This window comes from Zingiber officinale, chromosome 5A (assembly GCF_018446385.1).
Source record: "Zingiber officinale cultivar Zhangliang chromosome 5A, Zo_v1.1, whole genome shotgun sequence".
NCBI lineage: Eukaryota > Viridiplantae > Streptophyta > Magnoliopsida > Zingiberales > Zingiberaceae > Zingiber > Zingiber officinale.
Genome location: NC_055994.1, coordinates 68,615,610 through 68,628,439, shown reverse-complemented (window position 1 = coordinate 68,628,439; position 12,830 = coordinate 68,615,610).

Here is a 12,830-nt window from a genome sequence, read left to right as displayed (position 1 = left end):
AAAATTAGGGCACGGGAGCTCCCTTTCCTCTCCACGCGACCCCATGCTTTTCCTCTTTTGGCGATTTTCCGGTGGCTTCGGCGATCTCCTCTCCGCGTCCAACAACCCCTCGTGCCCTCTCCCTCTCACCATGATCCGCAAGCGACTCAGGTATGCTCCTCTCCTCTCTCGTCTCTTCCTTTTCACACCCACGGTGGCCGTCGCGACCTGCTCGCGACCGACGAGCCTGTAACACCTCAAATTTCATGATTTGGAGTCCTAAAAGACCTTATTAAAATTTAGAAATACTTTAGAAAAATTCTAGAGATTTTTAGAAATTTTTAGAGTATTTTTACGTAATTTTTGGAGTTCGTTTGGTATTTTTACCAAGAGAAAGAAGTTTAAAAAATATATATATATAAAAGTGTTAAAGCTGGGTTTTGAACCCAAGACCTCGGACCCGAACCAGGTTTTAACCGAACTCAGCCAACCAACCGATCTGCGAGTGTTTTGTTAATAAAATATGGAATAAAATGTATATAAGCAGTTTTTGGGAACAGAAATACCCAAAATAAAAGGGAGCCGAGCAAAGTTCGAACACGCGACCTTTAACTCGCGCTAAACCTCTGCTGACCAAGTATTCAGGCCGTCGGTTCTGTTTAGAATTGATAGCAAATTTATCAATTGAAGTTAACCGAATATTGAAGTTATAAAAGAGGAGAACTTAGGGCTTGATTGATTACCCGTGACCTAACTTCCTCCCCTTTCTCTCACGCGCGACGCGTCGACACTCCTCTTCTCGGGCGAAGATGCAGCAGGGAGTTGGGGCTTCTCCGGCGGCCGACCAAAGAGGATTTCCGCGAGCTCTTCTCGGACCCGAGTCCCTCTCGTCAAGGAGAGCTCGTGGGTGCAAGGAAGAGCTGGGATCTCGAGCTCGCCGAAACCCTAGAAGTTATTCCGATTGTGAGTCAAGAAACAAGAGGTAAGTCGCTTACTCACCTGCGGTAAGAGTGGTTTCGATTTTGTTTTGGTGTTTCCTTGTTTGGTTTCGAGTTTTGCTGTGGAGATTGTGGTTTGAATTTGTTGTCGTGTGCTTCAAAAAAATAGAGAATAAGGTTTTGTTGTTTAGCTTGTGCTTAATTGCTTTGGACCTTGTTTCCTTTTTGTTACTGCCGGTTTCTGAGTCACGCCATGAAGATGAAAGAATTTGGGGGTTTTGGATGCTTTCTGCCGTGGCCTTCATGAAGGAAAGGGAGAAGGAAACACTTTGTTTTGGTTAGGGTACTCCGCTGGTATCTAGAGCAGTTGCCTTAGCTTGGTTAATCCTTTGCTACCTTGCTGGTTAAATTCCCTATTCTGTCTTAGCTTGGTTGATTTCCTCTGCTGCTTTAGCTTGGTTATCAATTCCTTTGCTGCCGTATATTTGTATTCTTGAATATAAGGCTTGTGAGTTAGATTCTTTAGTCTTATGATTTAGCATGTTGTTGGACTTTCCTATTTGTTATTAGTTAAGCATGTGTAGTTTCTTTATTACTAGAAGAGCATGAGCAGTATTGAATTATAATGTTTCTCCTTGCTACTAGAATAACATGAACAGACTTAGGTTTGGGTTATCTTGAAGCTTGCTGCCATAAAACCAGATTTAGTTGTTTAGGAGAGCATGAAACATCCTAGTATTTGATTTTCTTCTTTGCTGCCATGTGTAGGAATAGGCCTTTTAACGAGCATGCAGTATAGTGGTTTTGTGCTGTTAGCAATTCCATTGCTTAGTTTTGATACAGATCCTTCCTTATTAGTTTTATGCATGCAGATTTCAAGTTTATGTAGCTCCAATGAGTAGGAACAGCTATGTCAGTTCACGTTGCAGTTTTGGGTTTCCTTTGCATTCATTTTAGCATGCTTAAAGATTTCAGAATTATATTGTTTCCTTTGTTTTAAATCTGTTGTAGCATGTTTGAAGAAGTTAGATATGCTTTCTTTTGATTTGTCTCTAATATAGCATGCTTATAGAAGTCAGATTTTCTTTCCTTTGATTTAATTCTGTTGTAGCATGCCTATATTCTTCTTAAGAGTTTAAGAAAAATATAAGAAAGATAAAGAAAAGAAAGAAAAAGGCCAAGACCTTAAGTAGATTCCAAAGTCAAAACTTTAGGGATTTTGGCACACAAGGTGCTAAAGAAAATGCCGAGGCATTATATAGAAGTATTAAAAGATAACAAGTATTTTACTTTTATCAGTGGCACTGTGCTGGACTCTCTGTCCTTGGGCTGGGCTCTCATAGTCGTCCCTAGGTTTAGATAACCTAGTAGTAACGGCTCGGCCGACGGTCGACGGTCGACGGTCGACGACCATAGGGTCGCCAAATGGGCCGCCAAATGGGTCGGGTCGTTACAAAAGTAAAAACACAGTTGCCGGGCCCAAGAAGAAGTTGATTATTATTTTGAAGTATTATAAGTATAAGTTTTTGAACAAGTAAAACGAGTTTTACATAAACATAAAGTATCAAAGGTTAAGTTAGAACAAATGAAATAAGTTTCATATAGTTCTAAAAATCAGTAAGTTTAGTTTTTTATTCTACCATGTTTATCTAGTGGATGAGTAGTTTTCATGTTTACCTATTAGATGTGTAGCATGGTTAGCTATTAGAATTACATGAGTAGATTTCTTAGCTTTTCTTTGCTATTAGTTTGACATGAGTAGTTATGTTTATGCTTTATTTCTTCTTAGAGTATATAGTTTCTAGTTCTTTTCGTATACATGCACATTCGTGATTTTGTGAGTTAGATAGCGCTTACTAAGCAAATTTTGCTTATAGATTGCACTTCCTCTTACTGCAGATATAGGAAAGGAAAAGATATAACAAGGAAGGCGACAAGGTGGCGTGGATGGTGTGTGATGTTTGGACTATGGAGTAGACTAAGAGATTGAACCAGAACTTCTTTAGAATGTTTTGGTTTAAGTGTTTAACGTATTTAGAACTTGTGCATGTTATTATTTGGTTTGTTTTGTCGTGTATTTGTTAGAGTTGATTTTTCCTTGGTATTGTACTTCTTTTTGATATATATAAACTGCATGGTTGATTGATATGTGTTCCAGCCGCTTGTGGCTGTGTATATTATGTCATGTATTAATGATTATGGTCACCGGTACAGGGGAGATTCTGCCGAAATTTTTCGGTAGGGTTTCTTCGAGTATTTTAATTATACCGGTTAAGTAGAGTTAGTAGATAAGTAACGGTCATCCTTAGAGTGTAATAGTATAGTTAAGAAGGGTGGTTGTTACAGGGCCGGCGGGCCACAGCTAGTGGCTTCTCGCGATAGGCCAGCCGCCACAGGTGTCTGCTCGCGGCAGCCCAGCCGCCGCAGGTGCTTGTCTGCGGCATGCCGGCCGCCACAGGTCGGCTGCTAGAGGCTGGCCGCTGCAGGCGCCTGCAGCGGTCGGCTTGCGGCGCCTGTTCGCTGCCTAATCGCGACCAGCCGTGGGGACCTGCTCGCGGCCCCTGCAAAGTCCTATTGGCGGCTGACCGCTTTAAGCGCCTGCTCGTGGCTGGATGTAAGGGTTGCTTGCAGCCTACTCTCGGCTAGCCATAGGGGCTGCTCACGTCTATGCCGGTTACCGCAGGAGTGCATATCGTGGCCATTGTTTGATGCATGTTCATCATTCTATATATTAGATTTGTTTTACTTTTATATATGTATGGTTATTTTATTTAATGACGCTCTAAGCAACAACATGTGTATATTAGTTTTATTTATTTGCTTTAGTGTAGAGGAGATTTTCAGTAATATGATACGAAGATCGTGAGATGAAATTGTGCATATAATACTTTATTTAAGCTTATTTCAAGTGATACAAGTTTAATAATGTTTCAAATTATAATCTCATTAGGTAACAATGTATATGAACAAAATTTGGATGTATAATCGATTAGACAATGATTTTATCAGAGATGATTTTATTGCTGAAGTTGAACAATTTATGAACTTTGCTAAAAGTCATCCAGAATGTATGAATGTTGCTAAGTTATGGTGTCCATGCAATCATGAAAAATGTCAAAATAGAGCTTTTTGTGATGATGATACTGTAAAAATGCACATATGTAGAAATGATTTTGTGTCAAATTACTACAATTGGTACTGTCACGGAGATCTTTATTTATATAAACCAATTGGGCTTTCTGGTGGTTTATCTTCTGGGACTACTATTATCGCTCCTGAAGAATCAAATAATATGGATATTTCAATGCAATCAATGGTTCAAGATGTGATGAATGCAGTTGATTATTCGAATATAGATGAAATACCAACTCCTGAATATCAGCAACTATATGAAATGTTAAAGGCTAGTGAAAAACAAGTGTGGGAAGACATTCCTTCTGGTCATTCTCAACTATCAGCTACTGCAAAGTTATTGAATATAAAAGCAGAACATCATTTTTCTGAAAGATGTTACGATGACATTTGTCAATTGATGTCAGAGTTGTTCCTTGCTGATAACATAATGACTGATAGCTTCTATGAAACAAAGAAATTGATCAGAGGTTTAGGTTTACCTGTAGAAAAGACTGATTGTTGTATAAACAACTGCATGATATTTTGGAATGAAGATAGTGATCTAAATGAATGTAAAATCTGTACTCACCCTCGCTTTAAGCATCGTACTCGCATACCAGGGAAGAAGAGGAAAACTATTGCTTGGAAAGTGATGTATTATTTTCGTTAACTGATAGACTTTAACGCTTGTATGCATCTGCAGCTACAGCTGGCCACATGATGTGGCATCATGAGCATGAGCATGAGCACGAAGAAGGTATAATGTGTCATCCTTGTGATTCTCCTTCATGGAAACATCTTGATACTGTGTTTCCCTCCTTTACAATAGAACCACATAATGTGAGATTGAGATTTTCTACAGATGGATTTTAACCATTTGGTCAGTCGGGATAACAATATTCATCTTGACCAGTTATATTAACACCGTACAACTTACCGCCATGGATGTGCATGAAAGATGAATTTATGTTTCTTACGATGCTTATTCCTGATCCAACCAATCCCAAAGATAAGATAAATGTTTTCTTACAACCTCTAATTACCGAGCTGAATGAATTATGGAATGTAGGGTCGGTGACTTATGATGTTTCAAGTAAAACTAATTTTACATTACATGCTGCCTTATTATGGGCGATCAGTGATTTTCAAGCATGCTTAATGTTGTCGGGATGGAGCACGACCGGTAAATTAGCATGCCCATATTACATGACAGAGTCTGATGCATTTTCATTACCTTGCAGTGGGAAGGTATCTTGGTTTGATAATCATCGTAAATTTTTACCATTAGATCACCCTTTTAGGCGAAATAAGAAAAATTTTCTAAAAAATGTTATAGTCAGAATACCTCCCCCAACAGTCCATGCTTCAGGTGAAGAAATCATTGAACAAATAGATAGTTATGGATTTATCCCAGTATCTCAATCTAATTCTGATGAGATAAATAAATATATTGTTAGGATGTGCAAGTATGGTTGGAAGAAAAAGAACATATTCTGGGAGTTGCCTTATTGGAAGTATCTACTCATTCGATATAATATAGATATGATGCATGTTAAGAAAAATTTCTTGATAATATCTTCAACACTGTGATGAATGTACCTAGAAGAACTAAGGACATTGCAAAATCACGTGAGGAATTAAAGGAACTAGTCAACAGACCAGAGTTGCATCAGAATGAAACAACCAATAAGTTTCCAAAAGTTTATTATGCATTGGACAAAGATGGTAAACAAGCTTTATGTAGTTGGTTAAAAGAAATCAAATTCCCAAATGGATATGCTTTGAATATGGCTCGATGCGTTGACATAAATAAATTAAAGATGTTTAGAATGAAAAGTCATGACTGTCATGTGTTCATGCAAAGAACCAATAGCTTTTCATGATTTACTTCCCACTAATGTTTGGCAAGCACTTACAAAGTTGAGTTTTTTTTCAGAGATTTGATAGTGAGGTGTATTATGACGGTCGATATGCTTCAGTTAGAAACTAACATTCCTCTCATACTTTGTAAGCTGGAGCGCATATTTCCACCTAGTTTTTTTGATTCAATGGAACATCTACCGATACATTTACCATATGAGGCACGAATAGCTGGTCCTATACAGTACAGATGGATGTATCCATTTAAAAGGTTTTTAAGAAAATTAAAAAATAATGTTCGTAATAAAGCAAGAGTTGAAGGTCAATATGTAATGCTTATCTGGTTAAAGAAGCATCTTTTTTCTGCTCTTATTATTTTGCTGATAATGTTAAAATCAGACATCATAAATGTCCTAAAAATTCTGATGATACTCAAAATATAGACCCATCGATGCTTTCTATTTCAAATTTTCTGATAAACCAATGGGTGCATCTGTTTCTAGATGGTTAACTCAACAAGAATACCATGCTGTAAGAACATACATACTCTTAAACTGTGATGAGGTCAAACCATACCTAAAGTAAGTTAACTTCTCTAATGAAGCTTTTATTTCGTTGTACTTATTTGATTGATATCCTAATTTTCTTATAATTACCTTCTTTCAAAGTTTGTATGAACAACAATTATATCTACAAAATCCATTAATGAATGCAAGTGAGGTTGCTAAAAAGTTAGAGACCGAATTTCCATTATGGTTTCAAATATATGTAAGTTATAGAAATTTTCATAATTCTTTATTAAATTAAGTTCGGTCCTAATTTTTCTCATAATTATTTTGATAGGTGAAAGACCGCAGAATATTAAATGTGCAAGATGATAGAATATTGAATCTTGCATCTGGACCCCTTCGCCAAATAATGGTCTATTTGAGTTACTATGTTAATGGTCTCAAATTCCATGTGACACAACAAGATTCACAGAGATTAATTTTTAATTCTGGTGCTTGCATTAAAGGATCTATCGACACCAATAACATTGAGTTTGATTACTATAGTAGACTTGAGGAAATTATAAAGGTTAAATATCCTGCATTATCGATAAAAAGTTGTGTGTTGTTTAAATGTTCATGGTATGATCCGACCCCAAGAACAGGTATCAGAATACATCTAAATTATAATCTAGTTGAGGTTAATGCAACCAGAATGTTCAATAAGTTTGAACCTTTCATTTTTGTAATACAAGCGGGTCAAGTTTTTTATCTTGAATATCCTACGAAGAGAAGAAGAGCTAGTGAATGATTATCTGTTTGTCAAATGAAGCCTTGCTCGACCATAGAAATGCCGAACACCATTACTGCGCAAAACTATGATGCATTTCAGAATGACAAAGTAGAGAGACATTCGGTTGATTCATAACTTCAATCTACATCACAATTACTTGTAGATGGTAATGCCACTGACGAGAAGATAGATGATGGAGAGATATCCAGCAATGAGGATTTTCCTGATCTAACAGAGTCTAGCGACGACAACTTGCAAACTTTTATTGTTGAGTAGAAATGCTTCCAGAGTCTAGCATTGATTAAATTTTAGCATTATTGTTCATCTAGTAAGTTATGCTTCAATCATATTTTGTTGTTTATTTATCATGTTATTAAATTTTATTATGATGTGCTGTAATATTTTTTTGTAGATATCATATATCATGGCAGATCTTCCAGCACCACTCCGTGGATCCACCGTCCTTAGGGTTGTTGGAGAGTCGTAAGTATTTTTTTATTATTAGTAATTCAAATTCTTTATTTATAACATATATCTTATGTTTTAATATTGTTTATATGTAGGTTTACTCCTGACGGCCATCAAGTATCGACATATATTACACGAAAATTTAAGAAAAGAGTCTGTATATTTGGTACTACATGGAGACATGTAGATGCTGAAACTAAGGATTTTTATTATCAAGAATTTGTGGTAAGTAAATTGAATATATACAATATATTTATCCTTTAATATACTAAAATTTTAATTTTTAATTGCAGAAAAAATATACGTGGGAGGATGGGCACGAGGTAGAATTTGCAGCAACTTGGAATATTTATTGTGTCAAGTTGTACAAAGACCTATTATACTATGTGAGAAAGGATGACACACGACCAACTTATGTATTTGACGAGATATGGGGTGCATGGACGACCACTTGGTCTGCAGAAAGATGGCAGACAAAGGCTCTAAAAGCTCGAGCTAATAGAAATACAGAGCCAGGTGGCCCGAGTACCGGATCTGCTCGGCATACATCAGGATCTCGATCCATTATTGAGCATGCTATGGATCTGGTGACATTAATTTAAAGTTATATAAATCAAATTTTTATTTATTAATAAACTTGTATAATTTTATCCAAACTTATTTGTGCATGCAGGAACGTTCTTTAGAAAGACAACCCACTTGCCTGGAGATCTTTCTCAAGACTCACTAGAGAAAGGATGACACATATGTTGATCTTCGATCTAAGAACATTAGTGTTTGAATTATTAACTTGAAATTTATATTTAATCTTTAATAATGATTAATTAGCTTTAATAATTATGCATAAGATATAAATTGTATATTTTTTCTACATAAGAGAAAATGACAAGTAGGGTTGCTCAGGCATCTCAGCCACCAGTAGAGGGAGGGGAGTCACAGGATCTATCCACCCAACAAATAAATGAAATTTATTATGATGTTGTGGGTGGAAGGACAAAGAACTTCTCCCTCTACGGCCTTGGCTCCCAGGCCAAGGTGGTATTTGATCGCTTGAGGACTCCTAGGGGTCATGCGAGTTCCTCTTCTTCTTCTTCTTCTTTTGAGGTGGAGTCATTAAGAAAAGAAAATCAAGAATTGAAGACTCAAATGACTACGATGGATCAGAGGTGGGAGGAGAGGTGGGCTGCTCAGGAGCAGACATTGGTCGAGATGAAAGCAATTATTGCTAGATGGGACCCATCACAGCAGCCCCATTCACAGCAGCCCCAGTTAGAGGAGACCCGAGACCCATCAGACCCTGTTGATGATTAATTTTTTTGAGGTATGTTCAACTATAACTTGATTTTTTTTAGAGTTTATTAGAAATTAATTAAGTTAAATATATTTATTCTATTAGGATATTATTAGATATTTATCTTAAAGTATTTTACATTTTTCAGGAGTTCATATTAATACATTCACCATCACCACTATTATTGAATATCCAAAATATAATCCAGGTTTTTTTTTACATGTAAAATTAGTTATATATTACAATGTTTGAGTTATATTACATTTGCATCGATTCATTCTAATCATAATCATGTTTGAGTTATATTACATATACATCAATTCATTCTAATCATAATCTCTTGTATTTGACTTTTACAGGATTATATTTGGATATATGTATAGGTGATATATCATGGTAAGTATTTTGGATATTTTATATTTGTCGTTCACTTATTTACTTTTAGATACTTATGATTGTGAGCACTTGACACTTGGATTGTATTGTATTTTGGAGATTTTCTATTTGTCGTTCACTTATGTTTATGTATTATATTGTATGTTGTATTTTGGAGATTTTGGATTGTTTTATATTGTGATCTTGTTGTATGTTGTGAGTATATTGTGTGGATTGTGATATATGTATGAATTGTGTTTGTGATGCCATCGCTTGTGATGACTTGTATTTATATTAAAATTATATATGGGAAATGAGTAAAATTAGAGTAGATTTTTAATGTTTTTTTTCAATTTTTTACCGACGAAATTGTGGTTTCCGTCAGTAACAAATTGAAAAAAATATTGAAAGCTCTGTATTGCTATTTCTCATATACAATTTTAATATGAATTCAAGTCAAATTGCTTTTTCCGTTAGGAATTCCCGACAAAATTACAAATTTTGTCGGGAATTCCTGACGGAATCTGGGGTTTCATCGCGAATATTCCGACTGAATAAATTTCAGTCGGAAATTTCCGTTAACTACCGTTTACTTTTTTATCGACGGGACAAATTTTCAGTCGTTAAATTTATCGATGGAAACTGCAATTTCGTCGGTACTTACCGACGGAATTGTATTTCTTTCAATAAATTGCATTACCAACCAAATGACTCCCGATGCCATAAATTCCATCGGTATTCCGTCGGCAATCTCAAATATCGACGAAATACCGACGGAATATTCAGTCGTTATTAATAATTATTTTTGTAGTGTGTCCATCTGATGATTTTACAAATGATATATACCCTTTTGATTTTTGCCCTATTTTTATTTATAATTTTGGTCCATTTACATGCATCATAGTTAACACCATGGATCAATACATCAATCTAAAATATATCTCCCTATTAGGGTGCTCAGTTAGCTAAAGAGTGACAGGTTTGCTACAAGAGGACATGGATCAATTCCTAGTAGGTGCATGCCCTAAAGGAAAAATCTCTTCCCACCCCCTAGCACTTAGTGGCCAACTATAAGTTTATCCTGTGATTTAGCTCTCTTCGCATAACCTAGGGATGGACTGTGAGGAGTGTTTGAGGTGAGCATAATCACCTTTGCGACAATAGATCAATATATCAACTTATCATCTCTTGTTTTTATCTTAAAGCTAACACACCATTAAATTTATAGGACATGAAAAGTCAATTCTTAATTGCTAATTAGAGTAAGGTCAATAACTTGAAATATACATAAAATAACCCCCCCCTATGGTGCAATGATAGGGTGCCTATGTAGTCTCCCAAGCACCAATAGTTTAATTTAATTCCCAACTATGGGGCACTATAGGGTATTTTCCTCCAGTGGGATGACAAATTTGGGATGTTGGACTGCTAGGTCATCCTTTGCAAGCACTTTCAAATTTACTATCAAAGATAATAAGAAACTTTGGTAGGGTTGGGCAGGTCATCCCAGGATTAATTAGCCCGAAGTACTTGATATCTAGTGCTAGTTTCCAAAAAAAAGCCAAACATGTATTACACTAATGTCTACCATATAATTACAATAATTTTATGCATATAGGAACTTTAATCATACAATGACATATAAACTTACCATTTAACACTTCATAACAATACTTAAGCCCTTCGGGGTGCAATGGTAAGAGGTAGGACATGCTCCCATGTAACAAGGGTTCTAATCTCTCGCAAGGCATATCATATGCCCACAGTGTTCGAACTACTCATGATGCTAGGCTATTTGCCAAACCCATCTGTGCTCCCCAGATTTATCTTGGTAGTTAGTAGAAAACTTTCGTGGGGCCTACATAATCATCTCTAAGATTAATTGGTGCAAATAGCTGGATACCTAGATTAATAAAAAAAAATACTTAGCATTTCTTTTCTGTTCTTTTTCTTCTTGCACTTGAGTATTCTCCTTATATTATTTGAACCCAAAGTTTTATTCTCTCTCATAATTCTCTTTACCAAGTGCATCGCCATATTGTAAATAAATAATCAAATCATGGATAGTCATCTATGAAACTAATAAAGTATACTTGATCATTCCAAGAAACCTTGGAGAATGACCCATATATGTATGCATGAGTGCTAAGATATCATTAATCAATTTGCACCCTTATTCCTTTTGTTAGTAATTTTTTCCTTTAATACATTCAATGCAGACTCAAAGTCAAACATATCAAGGGAATCAAGAATTCTCTATGGCATTAGCCTTTGTATGTATTGTTTGGATATAAGTCATAAATGCTTATGTCACAACATTGACAAATTCTCATTAGTCAAATTTTACTTTATACCACTTATATGTATTATTTCATTATCAATAGGAGTTATGATATTTAGTCTATCTAATTTATCAATTAAGCAATTAGCACCAATCAAAACTATTTTTTTAAAAAAATAAAATACTAAACATTTTATTTTTAAATGAACAAGAATATAACCCGATTTATTCAAATAATAAATGGAGATCAAATTTCATCTAAAAGACAGTATTATAAATATATTTTTCAAATCAAAAAATACATTAGTTCCTAAATAAAGCCTAAAAATACTTATCGCTTCCTCTTTAGTATTTTTGTCATTTCCAGTGTAGATGTGTCTTTTACTATCAATTGCTAGCAATCGGCTTATAAGACAAATCTTATATGACAATACTTATGTGGATAGTAGCATTAATATCTATCCACCAAATATTATTAGGTATAATAACCTAATTGACTTCTTAACAAATTTGAGACATATACCCTTTTTAATACTCAAGTTAGCGTACTTGGAGAAATCCTTCTTCAGATGACCTTTCTTATTATAAAAGAAACAAGTAGGTTCTTGATCTTGTTTCTTTTGCACTTCCCTGATGCCTCAAACATTTCAGTTTATTTATCTTAACCCTTATTATAGGACCCTTTTGATTTCTTAAAATTGTTACCAATTAACAAAAACATGTTATTGGTTTTGGTAATTACAAACTACACTGAAAAATGAAAGAGAGCACAATAAAAGTTCATGTTATTGCCAAGAATATAGATAGATTGTAATAGACAATACATTTAATATGTATTTATAATTATGTATGAGCATTATATGAGATATCAAGTACAACATCACATTTAGTCTTTGGACTAGAATGTAGTTGTTAGTGGTCCTCTCAAGTTATAGCTCAATTTTTGTTAGCCACATAAAGTGTCCTCCTTTGGGTCAATACATTATGCACATAACTCATAAACCCACCCTTTATATGAGCTACCTCTATTTGAGTCTATAGCTTACAAATCTTAATCTATCACACAACATATCTTCTTTTGGACAAATATCTTGTGCGCATGATCAACAAAATCATTTCTTTATATGTAAGCCACCTTTAAACATATATCAAGCCTAATAAATAATTTTTCTTCGGTTCAATTATTTTTAGCATAAATATATATCGATCCACATGAAATGCACTAAATCTACGTAAAATATTT